This window comes from Tachypleus tridentatus, chromosome 8 (assembly GCF_004210375.1).
Source record: "Tachypleus tridentatus isolate NWPU-2018 chromosome 8, ASM421037v1, whole genome shotgun sequence".
NCBI classification, from domain to species: Eukaryota; Metazoa; Arthropoda; class Merostomata; order Xiphosura; family Limulidae; genus Tachypleus; species Tachypleus tridentatus.
In genome coordinates, this window is record NC_134832.1 from 49079533 (window position 1) to 49104451 (window position 24919).

At 37.5% G+C, this 24919-nt stretch overlaps 5 non-coding genes across 5 annotated transcripts; all 5 read right to left on the bottom strand.

The window, feature by feature from the left end:
• Positions 1-3410: 3410 nt before the first annotated feature.
• Positions 3411-3502, bottom strand: TRNAI-UAU (transfer RNA isoleucine (anticodon UAU)). The gene is given in 2 exon segments: positions 3411-3446; positions 3465-3502. It is a non-coding gene; the product is annotated as a tRNA-Ile (tRNA).
• A 2436-nt stretch (positions 3503-5938) lies between these two features.
• TRNAI-UAU (transfer RNA isoleucine (anticodon UAU)) lies at positions 5939-6030 on the bottom strand. Its single transcript is given in 2 exon segments — positions 5939-5974; positions 5993-6030. It is a non-coding gene; the product is annotated as a tRNA-Ile (tRNA).
• A 6916-nt stretch (positions 6031-12946) lies between these two features.
• TRNAI-UAU (transfer RNA isoleucine (anticodon UAU)) lies at positions 12947-13038 on the bottom strand. Its single transcript is given in 2 exon segments — positions 12947-12982; positions 13001-13038. It is a non-coding gene; the product is annotated as a tRNA-Ile (tRNA).
• A 2414-nt stretch (positions 13039-15452) lies between these two features.
• On the bottom strand, positions 15453-15545 carry TRNAI-UAU (transfer RNA isoleucine (anticodon UAU)). The gene is given in 2 exon segments: positions 15453-15488; positions 15507-15545. It is a non-coding gene; the product is annotated as a tRNA-Ile (tRNA).
• Positions 15546-20622: 5077 nt separating this feature from the next.
• TRNAI-UAU (transfer RNA isoleucine (anticodon UAU)) lies at positions 20623-20714 on the bottom strand. The gene is given in 2 exon segments: positions 20623-20658; positions 20677-20714. It is a non-coding gene; the product is annotated as a tRNA-Ile (tRNA).
• Positions 20715-24919: the final 4205 nt, after the last annotated feature.

Sequence of the window (24919 nt, forward strand, 5' to 3'; positions counted from 1 at the left end):
ATACTGCATTCCAGGAAAAGAATCTCATACCAACTGTGAAGCATGGAGGTGGAAGTGTCATAGTTTGGGGGGCTGCTTTGCTGCAGCAGGATCTGGACAGCTCACAATTATAGAATCCACCACGAATTCCACTGTGTATCAGCGAGTGCTTGAGGATCATATGAGACCATCTATATGAAAATTAAAGCTGAAGCGGAACTGGGCCCTGCAACACGACAATGACCCAAAACGTACCAGGAAATTCACCAAGGACTGGTTGAAAACTAAGAAATGGAGAGTCCTGGAATAGCTGAGTAAAAGCCCAGATCTTTATCGCATTGAAATGCTGTGGGGTGACTTGAAACGAGCCGTACATGCAAAAAACTCCTCAAACATCTCACAGCTGAAAGAATTCTGCATTGAGGAGTGGGGCAAACTTTCTTCAAACCGATGTCAGAGACTGGTAGATGGCTACAAAAATCGTCTCACTGCAGTTACTTTAGCCAAAGGGGATAACACTAATTATTAGGGGGTAAGGTGGTCCTAACGTTTTCCTCAGTTAGAATATGCATTTTTGTAGAATTACATTTACAGAAGACTTTGAAAAGTCTTTTCTTCAGTTTTAATTGTTTAGTTATATAACTGTAATATCTCAGTATTGTTGAAATTTAGATTAAATATCTGTATATTCAAAAATGTTAGAAAAATACACAGGCTTTCATAGGGTGTCCTACCTTTTTCACATAACTGTAGATGAAACACAGGTTTAATACCAGAAATATGGCAGAGATATATAGATGGAATATTTGGTTTATCGGTTTGTTTTGAATTTCGCGCCAAGCTACACGAGAGCTATCTGCGCTAGCCATCTATAATCAAGCAGTGTGAGACTAGAGAAAAGGCAGCTAGTTATCACCATCCACCGCCAACTCTTGGACTACTCTTTTACCAACGAATTGTGGGATTGACCGCACATTATAACCCCCCCCCCACGTCTGAATGGGCGAGCATATTTGGTGCGACGGGGATTCGAACATGCGACCCTCAGATTACGAGTCAAGTGTCCTAACCACCTGGCCATTCCATTTTGACTCTTTTTAGGTGAAGGAGTAAGGTTGGTCATAATACTTATGAGCGAGATAAAGGTAGAATCGGAGAGACAAGCCAGAACCCAAAAAGCAGATGTCAAAGTAAATATGAATATGAACGCGAGACGACCCGAATCAGAACATGACGATAGTGCTGCCTTGGCTGGGATCTAAAGATGCAACAACACCGGCATATCCGACAAGTACTGTCTTATTAGTACCGTGCGCTTTTTTGTTTTATTATTCAAAACCTCTTGAAGAGGCCTCTTAATCATATATATTACATGCAAAACAAGTACAAAAATCAAATACACCATTATGCACAATTGAATGCAACGAATACTCTCTCTGATTACTCGTATTGAAGGACACACAATAATGTAACGTTGTGAACAAGGACAAACATGTTTAGAATAAAACTGAAAGAAACATCGACATTATTACGAATAACATACCTGGAATCATCAAAACTTGTTTTCTTTATTAACTGACCTTTATAAAATGACAACAGATTTAAATGTATATTTTTGGCTAAACAAAATTATCTTAACAGTCATAACACAATATTTAGCTAATGTAATCAAAAACATACGCTGTAGGTTGTCGTCTTTTCTTAATCTTTCTAGGATACCCTGTACAAGAATTCTCCATTCCTGATTCATTGGTACTGATTTTGAATGATAAAGAAAAGAGTATTGAAAACTAATGTTCATAAGGGTTGAACCACTGGACACAGGCAATATAAATGTCTCACTGTTTCAGTTTCTTTATCACAAGGTGTACATAAACTAGTATCATGTTTTTGCATATGAACAAGTTTATTGTTCGTGATTAAAGCATTGTGATAAAATAAATAATTCACATCAAAAAAGACAAAGCCTTTAAATGGGTGATAAGTATATTTATGTATTTTTTTTCCAGTTGATATCTATTAAAATATCTTCCCTTGCAATAATTTCTTCAGTAGCGGGGATGGAGTTCTGGTGTATTGTCTTAATCAGTCTTTTATCAGGAAGATCATTTAGTGGATAACATTTTCACCATCTGAATCACACATCTCAAAAATAAATTTTGTCGTACCTGTAATTGGGGGAATCTCTCTTTCAACCAAGCCTTTCCATTGTTCTGTAATAGCATCATATAACTATTAGTAATACTGTCTGACTTGGACAGGTATCATACTTTCAGATACATCCTGACATAACTCGATAAAAGTTTCTAAGGGAAGCCAACGAGGGACAAATTAGTAAGTGAAGTCCCTTAAGCGAATTAGTCCCGCGCTAATAAAATTTTAATAATAGAATGTGCTTAATTCCATAGTGGGAACAAAAACATTGAGAAATAGTGGTTGCGGAAAAACAATTTCTGTGTTATTTGAGTACCGTGCGCTAAACAATTGTACCACTGAGGATGTTATGGTACATGGAATAGAAGCCTTAGAACACTTCACTATTTCCAAAAAACCTTTGTCCATCAATCAAGTTAACACTAAAATTTCCGAACCCAGAAGGATACTTAATATTAAACGGTTGTGTATGTTAACCCTCATGTAGCTGCAAAAGAAAAACATCGGTTAAGATGACAGAAATATTTTAAAAGTGTTTGATTTTGAATTTCGCTCAAAGCGACACGAGGGTTATCCGCGCTAGCCATCCATAATTTGGTTGTATAAGTTTACGGATTTACAACGTTAAAGCAGGGATTCGATTACCTTCGGTGGATTCAGATGATAGTCCAGTGTGGCTTTGTTAAAGGAAACGCACACACACTAGAATATTGCAACTGACGGCCACATTATAACGACCCCACGGCTAAAAGGGCGAAGATGTTTCGTGTATACGGGGATCATAACCAAACAAAGGAGTGTCCATAGATAACAGTGACATTTGTAATAATATTTATATGTACACAAGACATCAAAGCTCTTGACACAAATAGATTAAACTCAGGTTTAACACCAGAAGTATGGTAGAGATACATCGATTGCATATTTCGGAAACGATTTGGTTTGAGTCTTGCGCAAAGATTCATGAGGGCTTTTTTGCTCTAGCCGTCTCTAATTTAGCAGCGTAGGACGAGAGATAATGTAAATAGTCATGACAGTCAACACTAACTATTTTTTGTAGTCTTTTAACAACGAATATTGGGATTGATTGTCCCTTGTAACACCTCCATGACTCAAATGGCGAACATTTTTGGGGTGATAGGAATTAATACCCGCGACTCTCGGATTACGAGTCGAGTGTCTTAACCACCTGGTCATGCCGGGCCAAAATATCAGACCGTGGATTTCAATTGAAATTATTTGCCTACGTGACAACGAGGTAGAGAACAAAATGGTCATTCCCCAGGTGAGGCTCGAACTCACAACCCCAGCATATCCCACAAGTACTGTCTTATAAGTACCGTGCGCTAACCATTTGCGCCACTGGGGATATGATAGTATTTGCAATAGAAACACTAGAACACTTAACTATTTCCTAAAAACCTTTATCTATTAGCCAAGTTAACACTAAAACTACCCAACCCAGAAGGATACTTAACATTCTTAGACGTAGCCATAAAAATCCAATACAGACAACTACCAAGCTTCATACATAACAAATAATATAATAAGTAGATATTTCTTCATAATAAATTACACCACCCAGAACGAGTTAAAATGGAAACAATAATAGGATAATTAAAGATAATAAATCAGAATTATTCCACTCAGAATGCCATTCAAATAGCACAAAATGACTCTAATACATTACTACTGTGAAACTGATACACCGAATATTACAGTACCAACGTTTTGAAACCACAGAAAACAAGAACTCTGCAGCAACAGCAACAAACATACGAAAATATCCGCAATGAACATTCCTTTCAATGACAACGTAATCACAACCGTAAAGCCATTAGACGGTCTCAACTGACAACCAACACAACATAAGAAACAGGTAAAAAATGACACGCAAGAGAAAACGCCGTAGAACAAACGTGTCACGCGAAGAACTTGGTTTGTGAAATCTTTGTAATATATGTGGAGACGCATATGTAAGAGAAGCTGGAAGTACTTTAGACACACGTGTCTCACAACACATCAGTACGTTACAGACGTATGACTAACACAAAACCACTTCAACAGAAACACTTCTTGTACAAACAGGGAACCACAAAGACAGAAAACCCATTTTAAGTTTCTACCTTAAAAAATACGAAGGAGTTTAAAGAGAAAAAATATGTAAACTATATTTATTAAACAAACTAGTCCGTAGATGAACAGAGACACTTGATGGCGTATGTAATTAAACCACCATTCTGAAACAATACACAACACCGAATGATTTTTGACATTAGCAACTAAACCTTTAAACACATTTTATAATGTGTTATACTTCAGCACGTGGTAAGCAAGTTGTAGTCCGGCATTCTCCACTACAAGTAACTGATTAACTTGTACATCATTACAAGTCAGGATTTATGTTAATTAGTGAATTTGCTAACTGAAACTTGAACCTGGTTTTATTGTCTTAATTTTTTTTAAATTTTAACAACCCCTCCACCTTGAAAGTGAACTTTTATTTTGTGCCATTTCCTGGATCACACCTGTTAGGACTTGACTAAGTTTAATTCTACATCGTAGTGGGTGTAAGGTGTAATTAGTACTACATCGTCTATTTAACACCATATATGATGAATTTTTATTTTCTTAACTTAAAGTGCTCATTGTTGAAAAGAACTGCACCCATCACAGGTTGCTTAGTGGTACAGTTACAACACAAAGTGTTCGTACACCTGCATCCCGAGTAGTTTTTGTTCATAACTTATAAAGTACCACTTATAGGCTAATAGACGTATAATGTATTATAAATATTATACTAACACACGTCTACATGAATTTTTATGTAAATTAAACAACAAATAAACTGTATATAAACAAACAAACAAAATTGGAGGAGCAGAAAGTGTTCGTACAGTTCAGAACGTGTGAAAAACTGATATTCCTGTGAAAAATTTGTTTAGTTTGGCAAATAAACTACATTATACCATTCCATAACTAGACACTTGGTTCACAATTATTGAATTTAGCCAGCAAAAAATGTACTTCCGGCAATTTAGCGCCGTCTCCGTCATTATCTGCTTGGTCATCATGGTGAACAGGAAACAACTGTCCAGTGATTTAAAAAATCCGAATTGTTGTAAAACACAAGTTTCGTCTGTTTCTTTCCGGTATTGCTACACAACTTAATGTGCCGAAATCTAATTTCGTCACATTATAACGCCTCCACGGGCAAAGGGCGAGGATGTTTCGTGTATTCGGGGATCAACACATTTTGCAGCAAACATCACATTGGAAACCACCTACACACTACTTGTATTTGTCTTACACAACAGTTGTTTTAAACACTTGGTACAAAAAGAACAAAGGAGTGGCCATAGATAACAGTGCAGCAGTGACACTAGAAATCAAAACTCTTGACACATAAAACACGTTTAGTACCAGATGTATGGTAGAGATATATTTATGGCAAATTTCAAATAGTGTTTATTTTGATTTTCGCGCAAAGATTCACGAGGGCTTTCTGCTCTAGCCGTCTCTAATTTAGCAGCGTAAGACAAGAGAGAATATAACTAGCTATCACAGTCCACACAAACTATTGCGCTAGTCTTTTACCAACAAATATTGGGATTGATTGTACTTATAACACCTCCATGACTCAAAGGACGAGCATGTTTAAGGTGAAAGGAATTCATACCCGTGACTCTCGGATTACGAGTCGAGTGTCTTAACCACCTGCTCATGCCGGGCCAAAGTATCAGATCATGGATTTCAATTGAAATTCTTTGCCTACGTGACAACGAGATAGAGAACAAAACGAATATTCCCCAGGTGAGGCTCGAACTCACAACCCCGGCATATCCCACAAGTACTGTCTTATAAGTACCGTGCGCTAACCAATTGCGCTACTGGGAATATGATAGTATTTGTAATAGAAGCACTAGAACACTTCACTATTTCCTAAAAACCTTTATCTATTAGCCAAGTTAACACTAAACTACCCAACCCAGAAGGATATTTAACATTCTTAGACGTAGCCATAAACATCCAATACAGACAACTACCAAGCTTCATACATAACAAAGAATACAGGGGCGTGGATTTTTTTACACTCGATGGGGAGATGATTTTACAACCACTTATATGGACTGTTTAATTTGCAAGTTGGTAATCTCTGATTACGAGAACCTGAAAGCTGTAAACATACAGTCAGAGTAATCTTGTTGCCTCGATACTTCAAGGTTTCCATGCAGGTTTGTGTAAGTGAGGTGTTGTGAACAGTTTTCAAAATGTTAACAGAATAAAGACAAATGTGTCACAAATTAACTGCCACATGAATTTATTCCTGCACACTGCACAGTATAAAAGATGACCATCATACTTGATAAGGTTACTAATAACTTTCATTGCATGAATTACGTTTTCAAATATTAATAAAATTAGTAATTACCCTTGATAAGTTTATATGTACCGAAAAACTGTTCATGTTGTCTGATAAAAATAATTAAAATGTCTTTGCAAACTCTTGAAAATTACACATCAATACAAAGTAACACATGGTTATTCATTTGTCCTGTAGTCTACATGTTATCAAACGTAGACCTCCTTTGTGATGATCTGTTTATGAATTCTTTCATAAGCTCTTCTATATTTATCTTGTAGACCTCATCATTGTGAGTGTGACAAACTGCCGCATGGTTGAGGCGGCACTAAGACATAGTTGACCTTAAACACGTTTCCTGCTTTTGTTGTTCCTTTGTACATGGACAACTGAAACTCGAGCCGTTGTGCAGAGATTTCTGGAAGGAAGTTTACAACCGAGTTGTCAATCTTGCCATATTTGATCATGTTCTCAAGTGCCAGGTATTGCATCAAGGCATTGTTGTCTGCATTGAATATAGTGGTCAGATGTTCTATGACTGTGTCCACAAATTCAAAATATTGGCTTCTGCAGTAATCTCCAGCTGTTGCAGAATGGTGTGCTGAGCCATCACCTGTGATCATTCTGGGGTCTGCGAATGCGTGGTAGTTCAATAGGCACCAGATCTAGGTAAGTTACCTTTTCTCAGCTTCATGAAAATCTTGTTGTAATTTTCCTCTGTTCGCAATACCCGCAATTGCTCAACTGTCATTACAGATGCTTCAATCATGCCAGATACTGTCGCTGATTTTTCTTGAAATACGCGGTTTAGTTCCTCTAATGCAGCTAATGGATGCTGAGCCATCAACAATCCTAAAACTGTCTTTCCTTTGTCAAATCTGTCTAGCAGACCTCGTGCTTTCACTGCTACATCTGATTTATCATTTGCTAATTCAGACAAAGAATCAACAATGTCACTGTAGTGATCATTAGCCCATGTAATTACAGATAGGCGGGACAACCAGCGTTTTGGACACAGTGGGCGGATGTATTTAACTGGACCATTGTGACTGTCTGACGATACAATATTTTCAAAGATTGTCTTGTATTTGCCTGACCTCTGAAGCAAGACACCAAGTTCATGTACCCACTGGATAGAATCTCGAACACATTCACAAGCTTCAACTGCATGTTGCATTATTAAATTAGCCTTGTGTGCTCCGCAGTGAAAAAACAAAGCTGACGGTTGCTTCTCTTTTATTTTTGTCTGGCATCCACTGAATGTACTACTCATGTTAGTGAATCTATCATAAGTTTGTGCTCTTAATCCTGACAGTGGTAACTTGAGTCTAGTCAGTACATCAAGTATAGCTGAGGATATTGTTTCACCAGTTGTATTGGACAAACTGTACAAACCAAGAAATGTCTCAAGGACGTCAATGTTCTCATCTACGTATCGTACACATAATGCTTCCTTTTCGGCACCTGTAACATCCTGAGTGCCATCAACCATTAATGCAAATATTTTACTTTGCTACACTTCGTGTGTTATGTTCCTCAGTATTTGATGGCTGAACATCTCCATTATTACATTCTGAGCCTGGGGTGATGTGAAAGTGGTTTTGTTTGACAAGTAGGCCGTCAACTCAGGATCTTTCTCTTCCAGGAGCTTCATTAACTGCAGGAAGTTCCCCTCCGTATCATTATGTCCACGTAATGCTAAACCTTGACGCAGTAAGAAACGTAAACTTCTGAATATTTTGGCGAGACTTCCTTTGTATTCTTCCTGCTGCTTCTTTTTTCCATCATGTAGCTGGAGAGTCACTGGAGTTACATCAAGTGAACCTTCTGGAGATATAGCAAATCTGTGCTGAGAGGAGGATTGGTGTTCGTTAAATTTCTGTTTTGCCTTTTCCTAGTTGCAAAACCGGTGGATATGAAGGAACACTCCACTGGCCACTCCAATTTCACTGTAAAAAGACCTCTATTTTCCTCCTTGGCACAATGAAAGCATATGACTTTTTGTGTCTGATTGTCGAAGTGCAACCATGGAAACTTATCAAACAACGTACCCTAGAAGTTGATATCTTGATATTTTGCTTTCTGTCGTGGTATTAGATGTGCGTATGGATGATATGAGCCCCGTTGTAAAATCGAAACTAAAATTAAAGAAGCGGAGGAGGGCGATGTAGGGCACGTCTGGATCCGAGCGGCCCAAACCTGTCGTTAACTGTACACTAAACATTCACTATGGTCAGCACCTTTGGCAGCTGAGGAGAGTAAGACGTTCGACAATAAAACCGGGAAAACATGCATAAGAACAAATAGCGCAGGCAAACCGCACAATATACACATAAGATTGATGCAGCTACAAATGGCCTGCCAGATCTAGATAACAGCAGTTTTCGCGTCGTAGTAATATTTTCGAAGTTCACGCTCTGTTCAATCTGTTGTGATGAAAATTTTACTTAATCGTACATTACGTACAAAACGTAGGTAGATTCTGTGATAGTGCTTGCAAGCCTTGCATGTATACTTAGGCCTACCGACTGATACTTACGAACTATCGCTTAGATAAAAAAGTTTAGAAGCACGCCTATTTTAAAGATGTACATTTTGGCTACTGAAAAAGCCTACATCTAGGCCTAATTATGTAATTCGATTGGTAAGAACACGAGAATTACAAGAACAAACACACAATTTGTAGGCCAGTGATGCAATAAAACAGTTCAACAGACCAAACTGTACGGGGGGATGATTGTATGCACCACACACCCCACCTAAAATGAAGGAGGGAGTTATCCCCATTCTCCCAGGATCTACGCCCCTGAAAGAAATTAGTAAGCAGATATTTCTTCATAATAAATTACACCATCCACAACGAGTTAAAATGGAAACAATAATAGGAGAATTAAAGATAATAAATCAGAATTATTTCACTCAGAATGCCATTCAAACAGCTCAAAATGACTTTAATACATTACTACTGTGAAACTGATACACCGAATATTACAGTACCAATGTTTTGAAACCACAGAAAACAAGAACTCTGCAATAACAGCAACAAACATACGAAAATATCCGAAATGAATATTCCTTTCAGTAACAACGTAATCCCAACCGTAAAGCCATTAGACGGTCTCAACTGACAACCAACACAACATAAGAAACAGGTAAAGAATGATACGCCAGAGAAAACGCCGTAGAACAAACGTGTCACGCGAAGAACTTGGTTTGTCAAATCCTTGTAAAATATGTGGAGACGCATATTTGAGAGAAGCTGGAAGTACTTCAGACACACGTGTCGCACAACACATCAGTACGTTACAGACGTATGACCAACAGGAAACCACTTCAACAGAAACACTTCTTGTACAAACAGGGAACCACAAACACAGAAAACCCATTATATGTTTCTACCTTAAAAAATACGAAGGATTTTAAAGAGAAAAAATATGTAAACTATATTTATTAAACAAACTAGTCCGTAGATGAACAGAGACACTTGATGGCGTATGTAACTAAACCTACATTCTGAAACAATACACAACACCGAATGTTTTTTTGACATTAGCAACTACCCCTTTAAACACATTTTATAATGTGTTATACTTCAACACGTGGTAAATTACATTTACAGAAGACCTTGAAAAGTCTTTTCTTCAGTTTTAATTGTTTAGTTATATAACTGTAATATCTCAATATTGTTGAAATTTAGATTAAATATCTATATATCCAAAATGTTAGAAAATTACACAGACTTTCATAGGGTGTCCTACCTTTCTAACATAACTGTAGATAAAACACAGGTTTAATACCAGAAATATGGCAGAGATATATAGATGGAATATTTGGTTTATCGTTTTTTGTTTGTTTTGAATTTCGCGCCAAGCTACACGAGAGCTATCTGCGCTAGCCATCTATAATCTAGCAGTGTGAGACTAGAGAAAAGGCATCTAGTTATCACCCCCCATTGATAACTCTTGAACTACTCTTTTACCAACGGATAGTGGGATTGACCGCATATAATGCCCCCACGGCTGAATGGGCGAGCATATTTGGTGCGACGGGGATTCGAACATGCGACCCTCAGATTACGAGTCAAGTGTCCTAACCACCTGGCCATGCTATTTTGACTCTTTTAGGTGAAGGAGTAAGGTTGGTCATAATACTTATGAGCGAGATAAAGGTAGCATCGGAGAGACAAGCCAGAACCCAAAAAGCAGATGTCAAAGTAAATATGAATATGAACGCGAGACGACCCGAATCAGAGCATGACGATAGTGCTGCCTTGGCTGGGATCTAAAGATGCAACAACACCGGCATATCCGACAAGTACTGTCTTATAAGTACCGTTCGCTTTTTTGTTTTATTATTCAAAACCTCTTGAAGAGGCCTCTTAATCATATATATTACATGCAAAACAAGTACAAAAATCAAATACACGGTTATGCACAATTGAATGCACCGAATACTCTCTCTAATTACTCGTATCAAAGGACACACAATAATGTAACGTTGTAAACAAGGACAAACATGTTTAGAATAAAACTGAAAGAAACATCGACATTATTACGAATAACATACCTGGAATCATCAAAACTTGTTTTCTTTATTAACTGACCTTTATAAAATGACAACAGATTTAAATGTATATTTTTGCTAAACAAAATTATCTTAACAGTCATAACACAATATTTAGCTAATGTAATAAAAAACATACGATGTAGGTTGTCATCTTTTCTTAATCTTTCTAGGATACCCTGTACAAGAATTCTCCATTTCTGATTCAATGCTACTGATTTTGAATGATAAAGGAAAGAGTATTGAAAACTAATGTTCATAAGGGTTGAACCATTGGACACAGACAATATAAATGTCTCACTGTTTTAGTTTCTTTATCACAAAGTGTACATAAACTAGTATCATGTTTTTGCATATGAACAAGTTTATTGTTCGTGATTAAAGCACTGTGATAAAATAAATAATTCACATCAAAAAAGACAAAGCCTTTAAATGGGTGATAAGTATATTTTTGTATTTTTTTCCAGTTGATATCTATTAAAATATCTTCCCATGCAATAATTTCTTCAGTAGCGGGGATGGTGTTCAGGTGTATTATCTTAATTAGTCTTTTATCAGGAAGATCATTTAGTGGATAACATTTTCACCATCTGAATCACACATCTCAAAAATAAATTTTGTCGTACCTGTAATTGGGGTGAATCTCTCTTTCAACCAAGCCTTTGCATTGTTCTGGAATAGCATCATATAACTATTAGTAATACTGTTTGACTTAGACAGGTATCATACTTTCAGATACATCCTGACATAACTCGATAATAGTTTTTAAGGGAAGCCAACGAGGGACAAATTAGTAAGTGAAATCCCTTAAGCTAATTAGTCCCGCGCTAATAAAATTTTAATAATAGAATGTGCTTAATTCCATGGTGGAAACAAAAACATTGAGAAATAGTGGTTGCGGAAAAACAATTTCTGTGTTATTTGAGTACCGTGCGCTAAACAATTGTACCACTGAGGATGTTATGGTACATGGAATAGAAGCCCTAGAACACTTCACTATTTCCAAAAAACCTTTGTCCATCAGTCAAGTTAACACTAAAATTTCCGAACCCAGAAGGATACTTAACATTAAACGGTTGTGTATGTTAACCCTCATGTAGCTGCAAAGGAAAACATCGGTTAAGATGACAAAAATATTTTAAAAGTGTTTGATTTTGAATTTCGCTCAAAGCGACACGAGGGTTATCCGCGCTAGCCATCCATAATTTAGTTGTATAAGTTTACGGATTTACAACGTTAAAGCAGGGATTCGATTACCTTCGGTGGATTCAGATGAGAGTCCAGTGTGGCTTTGTTAAAGGAAACGCACACACACTAGAATATTGCAACTGACGGCCACATTATAACGACCCCACGGCTAAAAGGGCGAAGATGTTTCGTGTATACGGGGATCACAACCAAAGAAAGGAGTGGCCATAGATAACAGTGACATTTGTAATAATATTTATATGTACACAAGACATCAAAGCTCTTGACACAAATAGATTAAACTCAGGTTTAACACCAGAAGTATGGTGGAGATACATCGATGGCATATTTCGGAAACGATTTGGTTTGAGTCTCGCGCAAAGATTCATGAGGGCTTTTTGCTCTAGCCGTCTCTAATTTAGCAGCGTAGGACGAGAGACAAGGTAAATAGTCATCACAGTCAACACTAACTATTTTTCTAGTCTTTTAACAACGAATATTGGGATTGATTGTCCCTTGTAACACCTCCATGACTCAAAGGGCGAGCATGTTTGGGGTAATAGGAATTAATACCCGCGACTCTCGGATTACGAGTCGAGTGTCTCAACCACCTGGTCATGCCGGGCCAAAATATCAGATCGTGGATTTCAATTGAAATTTTTTGCCTACGTGACAACGAGGTAGAGAACAAAATGGTCATTCCCCAGGTGAGGCTCGAACTCACAACCCCGGCATATCCCACAAGTACTGTCTTATAAGTACCGTGCGCTAACCATTTGCGCCACTGGGGATATGATATTATTTGCAATAGAAGCACTAGAACACTTCACTATTTCCTAAAAACATTTATCTCTTAGCCAAGTTAACACTAAACCTACCCAACCCAGAAGGATACTTAACATTCTTAGACGTAGCCATAAAAATCCAATACAGACAACTACCAAGCTTCATACATAACAAAGAATATAATAAGTAGATATTTCTTCATAATAAATTACACCATCCACAACGAGTTAAAATGGAAACAATAATAGGATAATTAAAGATAATAAATCAGCATTATTCCACTCAGAATGCCATTCAAACAGCACAAAATGACTTTAATACACTACTACTGTGAAACTGATACACCGAATATTACAGTACCAACGTTTTGAAACTACAGAAAACAAGAACTCTGCAACAACAGCAACAAACATACGAAAATATCCGCAATGAACATTCCTTTCAATGACAACGTAATCACAACCGTAAAGCCATTAGACGGTCTCAACTGACAACGAACACAACATAAGAAACAGGTAAAGAATGATACGCAAGAGAAAACGCCGTAGAACAAACGTGTCACGCGAAGAACTTGGTTTGTGAAATCTTTGTAATATATGTGGAGACGCATATGTAAGAGAAGCTGGAAGTACTTTAGACACACGTGTCTCACAACACATCAGTACGTTACAGACGTATGACCAACACAAAACCACTTCAACAGAAACACTTCTTGTACAAACAGGGAACCACAAACACAGAAAACCCATTATATGTTTCTACCTTAAAAAATACGAAGGATTTTAAAGAGAAAAATATGTAAACTATATTTATTAAACAAACTAGTCCGTAGATGAACAGAGACACTTGATGGCGTATGTAACTAAACCACCATTCTGAAACAATACACAACACCGAATGTTTTTTGACATTAGCAACTAAACCTTTAAACAGATTTTATAATGTGTTATACTTCCGGCATTCTCCACTACAAGTAACTGATTAACTTGTACATCATTACAAGTCAGGATTTATGTTAATTAGTGAATTTGCTAACTGAAACTTGAACCTGGTTTTATTGTCTTAATTTTTTTGAATTTTAACAACCCCTCCCCCTTGAAAGTGAACTTTTATTTTGTGCCATTTCCTGGATCACACCTGTTAGGACTTGACTAAGTTTAATTCTACATCGTAGTGGGTGTAAGGTGTAATTAGTACTACATCGTCTATTTAACACCATATATGATGAATTTTTATTTTCTTAACTTATAGTGCTCATTGTTGAAAAGAACTGCACCCATCACAGGTTGCTTAGTGGTACAGTTACAACACAAAGTGTTCGTACACCTGCATCCCGAGTAGTTTTTGTTCATAACTTATAAAGTACCACTTATAGGCTAATAGACGTATAATGTATTATAAATATTATACTAACACACGTCTACATGAATTTTTATGTAAATTAAACAACAAATAAACTGTATATAAACAAACAAACAAAATTGGAGGAGCAGAAAGTGTTCGTACAGTTCAGAACGTGTGAAAAACTGATATTCCTGTGAAAAATTTGTTTAGTTTGGCAAATAAACTACATTATACCATTCCATAACTAGACACATGGTTCACAATTATTGGAATTTAGCCAGCAAAAAATGTACTTCCGGCAATTTAGCGCCGTCTCCGTCATTATCTGCTTGGTCATCATGGCGAACAGGAAACAACTGTCCAGTGATTTAAAAAATCCGAATTGTTGTAAAACACAAGTTTCGTCTGTTTCTTTCCGGTATTGCTACACAACTTAATGTGCCGAAATCTAATTTCGTCACATTATAACGCCTCCACGGGCAAAAGGGCGAGGATGTTTCGTGTATTCGGGGATCAACACATTTTTGCAGCAAACATCACATTAGAAACCACCTACACACTACTTGTATTTGTCTTACACAACAGTTGTTTTAAACACTTGGTACAAAAAGAACAAAGGAGTGGCCATAGATAACAGTGCAGCAGTGACACTAGAAATCAAAACTCTTGACACATAAAACACACGTTTAGTACCAGATGTATGGTACAGATATATTTATGGCAAATTTCAAATAGTGTTTATTTTGATTTTCGCGCAAAGATTCACGAGGGCTTTCTGCTCTAGCCGTCTCTAATTTAGCAGCGTAAGACAAGAGAGAAGATAACTAGCTATCACAGTCTACACAAACTATTGCGCTAGTCTTTTACCAACAAATATTGGGATTGATTGTACTTATAACACCTCCATGACTCAAAGGACGAGCATGTTTAAGGTGAAAGGAATTCATACCCGTGACTCTCGGATTACGAGTCGAGTGTCTTAACCACCTGCTCATGCCGGGCCAAAGTATCAGATCATGGATTTCAATTGAAATTCTTTGCCTACGTGATAACGAGATAGAGAACAAAACGAATATTCCCCAGGTGAGGATCGAACTCACAACCCCGGCATATCCCACAAGTACTGTCTTATAAGTACCGTGCGCTAACCCAATTGCGCTACTGGGAATATGATAGTATTTGTAATAAAAGCACTAGAACACTTCACTATTTCCTAAAAACCTTTATCTATTAGCCAAGTTAACACTAAACTACCCAACCCAGAAGGATATTTAACATTCTTAGACGTAGCCATAAACATCCAATACAGACAACTACCAAGCTTCATACATAACAAAGAATACAGGGGCGTGGATTTTTTACACTCGATGGGGGAGATGATTTTTACAACCACTTATATGGACTGTTTAATTTGCAAGTTGGTAATCTCTGATTACGAGAACCTGAAAGCTGTAAACATACAGTCAGAGTAATCTTGTTGCCTCGATACTTCAAGGTTTCCATGCAGGTTTGTGTAAGTGAGGTGTTGTGAACAGTTTTCAAAATGTTAACAGAATAAAGACAAATGTGTCACAAATTAACTGCCACATGAATTTATTCCTGCACACTGCACAGTATAAAAGATGACCATCATACTTGATAAGGTTACTCATAACTTTCATTGCATGAATTACGTTTTCAAATATTAATAAAATTAGTAATTACCCTTGATAAGTTTATATGTACCGAAAAACTGTTCATGTTGTTTGATAAAAATAATTAAAATGTCTTTGCAAACTCTTGAAAATTACACATCAATACAAAGTAACACATGGTTATTCATTTGTTCTGTAGTCTACATGTTCTCAAACGTAGACCTCCTTTGTGATGATCTGTTTATGAATTCTTTCATAAGCTCTTCTATATTTATCTTGTAGACCTCATCATTGTGAGTGTGACAAACTGCCGCATGGTTGAGGCGGCACTAAGACATAGTTGACTTTAAACACATTTCTTGCTTTTGTTGTTCCTTTGTACATGGACAACTGAAACTCGAGCCGTTGTGCAGAGATTTCTGGAAGGAAGTTTACAACCGAGTTGTCAATCTTGCCATATTTGATCATGTTCTCAAGTGCCAGGTATTGCATCAAGGCATTGTTGTCTGCATTGAATATAGTGGTCAGATGTTCTATGACTGTGTCCACAAATTCAAAATATTGGCTTCTGCAGTAATCTCCAGCTGTTGCAGAATGGTGTGCTGAGCCATCACCTGTGATCATTCTGGGGGGTCTGCGAATGCGTGGTAGTTCAATAGGCACCAGATCTAGGTAAGTTACCTTTTTCTCAGCTTCATGAAAAATCTTGTTGTAATTTTCCTCTGTTCGCAATACCCGCAATTGCTCAACTGTCATTACAGATGCTTCAATCATGCCAGATACTGTCGCTGATTTTTCTTGAAATACGCGGTTTAGTTCCTCTAATGCAGCTAATGGATGCTGAGCCATCAACAATCCTAAAACTGTCTTTCCTTTGTCAAATCTGTCTAGCAGACCTCGTGCTTTCACTGCTACATCTGATTTATCATTTGCTAATTCAGACAAAGAATCAACAATGTCACTGTAGTGATCATTAGCCCATGTAATTACAGATAGGCGGGACAACCAGCGTTTTGGACACAGTGGGCGGATGTATTTAACTGGACCATTGTGACTGTCTGACGATACAATATTTTCAAAGATTGTCTTGTATTTGCCTGACCTCTGAAGCAAGACACCAAGTTCATGTACCCACTGGATAGAATCTCGAACACATTCACAAGCTTCAACTGCATGTTGCATTATTAAATTAGCCTTGTGTGTTCCACAATGAAAAAACAAAGCTGACGGTTGCTTCTCTTTTATTTTTGTCTGGCATCCACTGAATGTACTACTCATGTTAGTGAATCTATCATAAGTTTGTGCTCTTAATCTGACAGTGGTAACTTGAGTCTAGTCAGTACATCAAGTATAGCTGAGGATATTGTTTCACCAGTTGTATTGGAAACACTGTACAAACCAAGAAATGTCTCATGGACGTCAATGTTCTCATCTACGTATCGTACACATAATGCTTCCTTTTCGGCACCTGTAACATCCTGAGTGCCATCAACCATTAATGCAAATATTTTACTTTGCTACACTTCGTGTGTTATGTTCCTCAGTATTTGATGGCTGAACATCTCCATTATTACATTCTGAGCCTGGGGTGATGTGAAAGTGGTTTTGTTTGACAAGTAGGCCGTCAACTCAGGATCTTTCTCTTCCAGGAGCTTCATTAACTGCAGGAAGTTCCCCTCCGTATCATTATGTCCACGTAATCCTAAACCTTGACGCAGTAAGAAACGTAAACTTCTGAATATTTTGGCGAGACTTCCTTTGTATTCTTCCTGCTGCTTCTTTTTTCCATCATGTAGCTGGAGAGTCACTGGAGTTACATCAAGTGAACCTTCTGGAGATATAGCAAATCTGTGCTGAGAGGAGGATTGGTGTTCGTTAAATTTCTGTTTTGCCTTTTCCTAGTTGCAAAACCGGTGGATATGAAGGAACACTCCACTGGCCACTCCAATTTCACTGTAAAAAGACCTCTATTTTCCTCCTTGGCACAATGAAAGCATATGACTTTTTGTGTCTGATTGTCGAAGTGCAACCATGGAAACTTATCAAACAACGTACCCTAGAAGTTGATATCTTGATATTTTGCTTTCTGTCGTGGTATTAGATGTGCGTATGGATGATATGAGCCCCGTTGTAAAATCGAAACTAAAATTAAAGAAGCGGAGGAGGGCGATGTAGGGCACGTCTGGATCCGAGCGGCCCAAACCTGTCGTTAACTGTACACTAAACATTCACTATGGTCAGCACCTTTGGCAGCTGAGGAGAGTAAGACGTTCGACAATAAAACCGGGAAAACATGCATAAGAACAAATAGCGCAGGCAAACCGCACAATATACACATAAGATTGATGCAGCTACAAATGGCCTGCCAGATCTAGATAACAGCAGTTTTCGCGTCGTAGTAATATTTTCGAAGTTCACGCTCTGTTCAATCTGTTGTGATGAAAATTTTACTTAATCGTACATTACGTACAAAACGTAGGTAGATTCTGTGATAGTGCTTGCAAGCCTTGCATGTATACTTAGGCCTACCGACTGACACTTACGAACTATCGCTTAGATAAAAAGTTTAGAAGCACGCCTATTTTAAAGATGTACATTTTGGCTACTGAAAAAGCCTACATCTAGGCCTAATTATGTAATTCGATTGGTAAGAACACGAGAATTACAAGAACAAACACACAATTTGTAGGCCAGTGATGCAATAAAACAGTTCAACAGACCAAACTGTACGGGGGGATGATTGTATGCACCACACACCCCACCTAAAATGAAGGAGGGGAGTTATCCCCCATTCTCCCAGGATCTACGCCCCTGAAAGAAATTAGTAAGCAGATATTTCTTCATAATAAATTACACCATCCACAACGAGTTAAAATGGAAACAATAATAGGAGAATTAAAGATAATAAATCAGAATTATTTCACTCAGAATGCCATTCAAACAGCTCAAAATGACTTTAATACATTACTACTGTGAAACTGATACACCGAATATTACAGTACCAACGTTTTGAAACCACAGAAAACAAGAACTCTGCAATAACAGCAACAAACATACGAAAATATCCGAAATGAATATTCCTTTCAGTAACAACGTAATCACAACCGTAAAGCCATTAGACGGTCTCAACTGACAACCAACACAACATAAGAAACAGGTAAAACATAATACGCCAGAGAAAACGCCGTAGAACAAAAGTGTAACGCGAGAAACTTGGTTTGTCAAATCCTTCTAAAATATGAGGAGACGCATATTTGAGAGAAGCTGGAAGTACTTCAGACACACGTGTCTCACAACACATCAGTACGTTACAGACGTATGACCAACACAAAACCACTTCAACAGAAACACAGAAAACCTATTTTAAGTTTCTAACTTACAAAATAGGAATGATTTTGAAGAGAAAATATATGGAAGTTAAATTTATTAAAGAATTTAATCCGTAGATGAACACTTGATGGCATATGTAACCAAACCACCGTTCTAAAAACAATACGCAACACCGATACACTTGACACCATTACTTTCAGTTTAACACTTGCATACTGTGAAGTATCACACAGTCTTACAATCCGTTTATAACCCTTAAGTATACTTTATGTCCTTTCAACTTATTACTGTTTCTTAGCAACTTGTATTTTCTGTTTATTTGTTTTTAACTAATTATAAAACATATTGTAATTCTTTTTATTTTTATCTATCACAAAATAGTCATTTATGTAATATGTCAGTACAGCTGCATGTTTAGAGTTATAACTACACTATTAGAGTGTTAATAATGTAACGAATATTATAATATTAAACGGTTGTGTATATTAACCCTAATGAAGCTGAAAAGGAAAAACGTCAGTTAGATAAAAAAATATTTTATATATGTTTGTTTGTTTGTTTTCGAATTTCGCGCAGAGCTACACGAGAGCTATCCGCGCTAGCCGTCCATCATTTCGTAGTGTACAACTAAAGGGAAAGTCCTCCGCTAATACACCGCTAAATTTTCGGATTTACAACGTTAAAATCAGGGATTCGATTAACTTCGGTGGACTCAGATGAGAGCCCAGTGTGGCTTTTCTAAAGAAAACACACACACACTAGAGGGAAAGCACCAATTCGTCATCACACACTGTCAACTGTTGGCTACTCTTTTATCAACTAATATTACAACTGACCGTCACATTATAACGTCCCCACGGGCCAAAGGGCGAGGATGTTTCGTGTATACGGGGATCAAAACATTTTTGCAGCAAACATCACATTAGAAACCACCTACACACTACTTACATTTGTCTCACACAAAGATTCATGAGGGCTTTCTGCTCTAGCCGTCTCTAATTTAGCAGCGAAGGACGAGAGACAAGGTAAATAGTCATGACAGTCAACACTAACTATTGTTCTAGTCTTTTAACAACGAATATTAGGATTGATTGTCCCTTGTAACAACTCCATAACTCAAAGGGCGAGCATGTTTGGGGTAATAGGAATTAATACCCGCGACTCTCGAATTACGAGTCGAGTGTCTTAACCACCTGGTCATGCCGGGCCAAAATATAAGACCGTGGATTTTAATTGAAATTCTTTGCCTAGGTGACAACGAGGTAGAGAACAAAATAGTCATTCCCCAGGTGAGGTTGGAACTCACAACCTCGGCATATCCCACAAGTACTGTCTTATAAGTACCGTGCGATAACCAATTGCGCCACTGGGGATATGATATTATTTTCAATAGAAGCACTAGAACACTTCACTATTTCCAAGAAACCTTTGTCCATCAGCCAAGTTAACACTAAAATTTCCCAGCCCAGAAGGATACTTAACATTAATCGTTTGTGTATATTAACCCTCATGTAGCTGCAAAGGAAAAACGTCGGTTAAGATCACAAAAATATTTTATACGTGTTTGGTTTTGAATTTCGCGCAAAGCTGCACGAGGGATATCCGCGCCAGCCATCCATAATTCAGTGGTGTAAGTCTACGGATTTACAACGTTAAAATCAGGGATTCAAATACCTTCGGTAGACTCAGTTTAGAGCTTAGTGTGGCTTTGCTAAAGGAAACACACACACACACACACACTAGAGGGAAAGCAGCAATTCGTCACCACTCACCGCCAACTCTTGGGCTACTCTTTACCCACAAATATTGGAAATGACCGTCACATTATAACAACCACACGGCTGGAATGGCGAGTATGTTTGATGTATACGGGGATCAATACATTTTCCAGCAAACATCACATTAGAAACAACCCACACAATACTTACATTTGTCTTACACAACAGTTATTTTAAAAAAACTTTGTACAAACCAAACCAAGGAGTGGCAATAGATAACAGTGCAGCAGCGACACTAAAATTCAAAACTCTTGACACATATACAGGTATGTGAAAAAGTCAGGACACCCTATGAAAGCCTGTGTACTTTTGTAACATTTTGGATACATAGTTATTTAATTTCAATATCAACAATACTGAGAGATTATAGGAATATAACTAAACAATTAAAACTGAAGAAAAGACTTTTAAAATCTTCTATAAATGTAATTCTACAAAAATGCATATTCTAACTGAGGAAAAAGTTAGGACAACCTCACATTTATATCCACTTAAAATAGCTCAACTCACACACAAATGTATCATACCAGGTGCACATGATTAGAAGATCGGTACTCAGCATTTTGAATGAAGCTTGATCTATTTAAACCTCAGACATTTAGTTTGGTGTGCTCCTGACTGTTGAAGTGAGAGTGAGCACCATGGTGAGAGCGAAAGAGCTGTCTGAGGCCTTCAGAAAGACAATTGTAGCACCTTTTGAGTCTGGGAAGGGTTTCAAAAAGATCCCAAAAGATATTGAAATCAACCATTCCACTGCCCGGAAAATAGTCAACAAGTGGAGGGCTTTCAAAACAACTGCCAACATGCCCAGGTCTAGTCGTCCAAGCAAGTTCTCCCCGAGAGCAGACCGCAAGATGCTAAAGAGGTCTTCAAACACCCTAACATGTCATCACGGGACCTACAGCAGGCTCTGGCTACTGTTGATGTGAAAGTGCATGCCTCTACAATCAGAAAGAGACTGCACAAGTTTAACTTGCATGGGAGGTGTACAAGGAGGAAACCTTTGTTCTCTAAGAGAAAATTCAAGACCAGACTTAAGTTTGTCAGAGAGAATGTAGACAAAGACCAGGTCTTCTGGAATAATATTTTTTGGACAGATGAGTCCAAAATTGAATTATTTGGACACCAGAACAGAGGACGTGTTTGGCGTAAACCAAATACTGCATTCCAGGAAAAAATCTCATACCAACTGTGAAGCATGGAGGTGGAAGTGTCATAGTTTGGGGCTACTTTGCTGCAGCAGGACCTGGACAGCTCACAATTATAGAATCCACCACGAATTCCACTGTGTATCAGAGAGTGCTTGAGGATCATATGAGACCATCTATATGAAAATTAAAGCTGAAGCGGAACTGGACCCTGGAACACGACAATGACCCAAAACGTACCAGGAAATTCACCAAGGACTGGTTGAAAACTAAGAAATGGAGAGTCCTGGAATAGATGGGTCAAAGCGCAGATCTTTATCGCATTGAGATGCTGTGGGGTGACTGGAAACGAGCCGTTCATGCAAAAAACTCCTCAAACATCTCACAGCTGAAAGAATTCTGCATTGAGGAGTTGGTCAAACTTCCTTCAAACCGATGTCAGAGACTGGTAGATGGCTAAAAAAATCGTCTCACTGCAGTTACTTTAGCCAAAGGGGATAACACTAATTATTAGGGGGTAGGGTGGTCCTAACTTTTTCCTCAGTTAGAATATGCATTTTTGTAGAATTACATTTACAGAAGACCTTGAAAAGTCTTTTCTTCAGTTTTAATTGTTTAGTTATATAACTGTAATATCTCAGTATTGTTGAAATTTAGATTAAATATCTATATATCCAAAAATGTTAGAAAATTACACACACTTTCATAGGGTGTCTTACCTTTTTCACATAACTGTAGATAAAACACAGGTTTAATACCAGAAATATGGCAGAGGTATATAGATGGAATATTTGGTTTATCGTTTTTGTTTGTTTTGAATTTCGCGCCAAGCTACACGAGAGCTATCTGCGCTAGCCATCTATAATCTAGCAGTGTGAGACTAGAGAAAAGGCAGCTAGTTATCACCACCCATTGCTAACTCTTGGACTACTCTTTTAGCAACGAATAGTGGGATTGACCGCACATTATAACGCCCCCACGGCTGAATGGGCGAGCATATTTGGTGCGACGGGGATTCGAACATGCGACCCTCAGATTACGAGTCAAGTGTCCTAACCACCTGGCCATGCCATTTTGACTCTTTTTAGGTGAAGGAGTAAGGTTGGTCATAATACTTATGAGCGAGATAAAGGTAGCATCAGAGAGACAAGGCAGAACCCAAAAGCAGATGTCAAAATCAGAACATGACGATAGTTCTGCCTTGGCTGGAATCTAAAGATGCAACAACACCGGCATATCCCACAAGTACTGTCTTATAAGTACCGTGCGGTTTTTTTGTTTTATTATTGAAAACCTCTTGAAGAGGCCTTTAAATCATATATATTACATGCAAAACAAGTACAAAAATCAAATGCACGGTTATGCACAATTGAATGTACCGAATACTCTCTCTAATTACTCGTATCAAAGGACACACAATAATGTAACGTTGTAAACAAGGACAAACATGTTTAGAATAAAACTGAAAGAAACATTGACATTATTACGAATAACATATCTGTAATCATCAAAACTTGTTTTCTTTACTAACTGACCTTTATAAAATGACAACAGATTTAAATGTATATTTTTGGCTAAACAAAATTATCTTAACAGTCATAACACAATATTTAGCTAATGTAATCAAAAACATACGCTGTAGGTTGTCGTCTTTTCTTAATCTTTCTAGGATACCCTGTACAAGAATTCTCCATTCCTGATTCATTGGTACTGATTTTGAATGATAAAGGAAAGAGTATTGAAAACTAATGTTCATAAGGGTTGAACCTCTGGACACAGACAATATAAATGTCTCACTGTTTCAGTTTCTTTATCACAAAGTGTACATAAACTAGTATCATGTTTTTGCATATGAACAAGTTTATTGTTCGTGATTAAAGCATTGTGATAAAATAAATAATTCACATCAAAAAAAGACAAAGCCTTTAAATGGGTGATAAGTATATTTATGTATTTTTTTCCAGTTGATATCTATTAAAATATCTTCCCATGCAATAATTTCTTCAGTAGCGGGATGGAGTTCTGGTGTACTATCTTAATCAGTCTTTTATCAGGAAGATCATTTAGTGGATAACATTTTCACCATCTGAATCACACATCTCAAAAATAAATTTTGTCGTACCTGTAATTGGGGGAATCTCTCTTTCAACCAAGCCTTTCCATTGTTCTGGAATAGCATCATATAACTATTAGTAATACTGTCTGACTTGGACAGGTATCATACTTTCAGATACATCCTGACATAACTCGATAATAGTTTCTAAGGGAAGCCAACGAGGGACAAATTAGTAAGTGAAGTCCCTTAAGCGAATTAGTCCCGCGCTAATAAAATTTTAATAATAGAATGTGCTTAATTCCATAGTGGGAACAAAACATTGAGAAATAGTGGTTGCGGAAAAACAATTTCTGTGTTATTTGAGTACCGTGCGCTAAACAATTGCACCACTAGGGATGTTATGGTACATGGAATAGAAGCCCTAGAACACTTCACTATTTCCAAAAAACCTTTGTCCATCAGTCAAGTTAACACTAAAATTTCCCAACCCAGAAGGATACTTAACATTAAACGGTTGTGTATGTTAACCCTCATGTAGCTGCAAAGGAAAAACATCGGTTAAGATGACAAAAATATTTTAAAAGTGTTTGATTTTG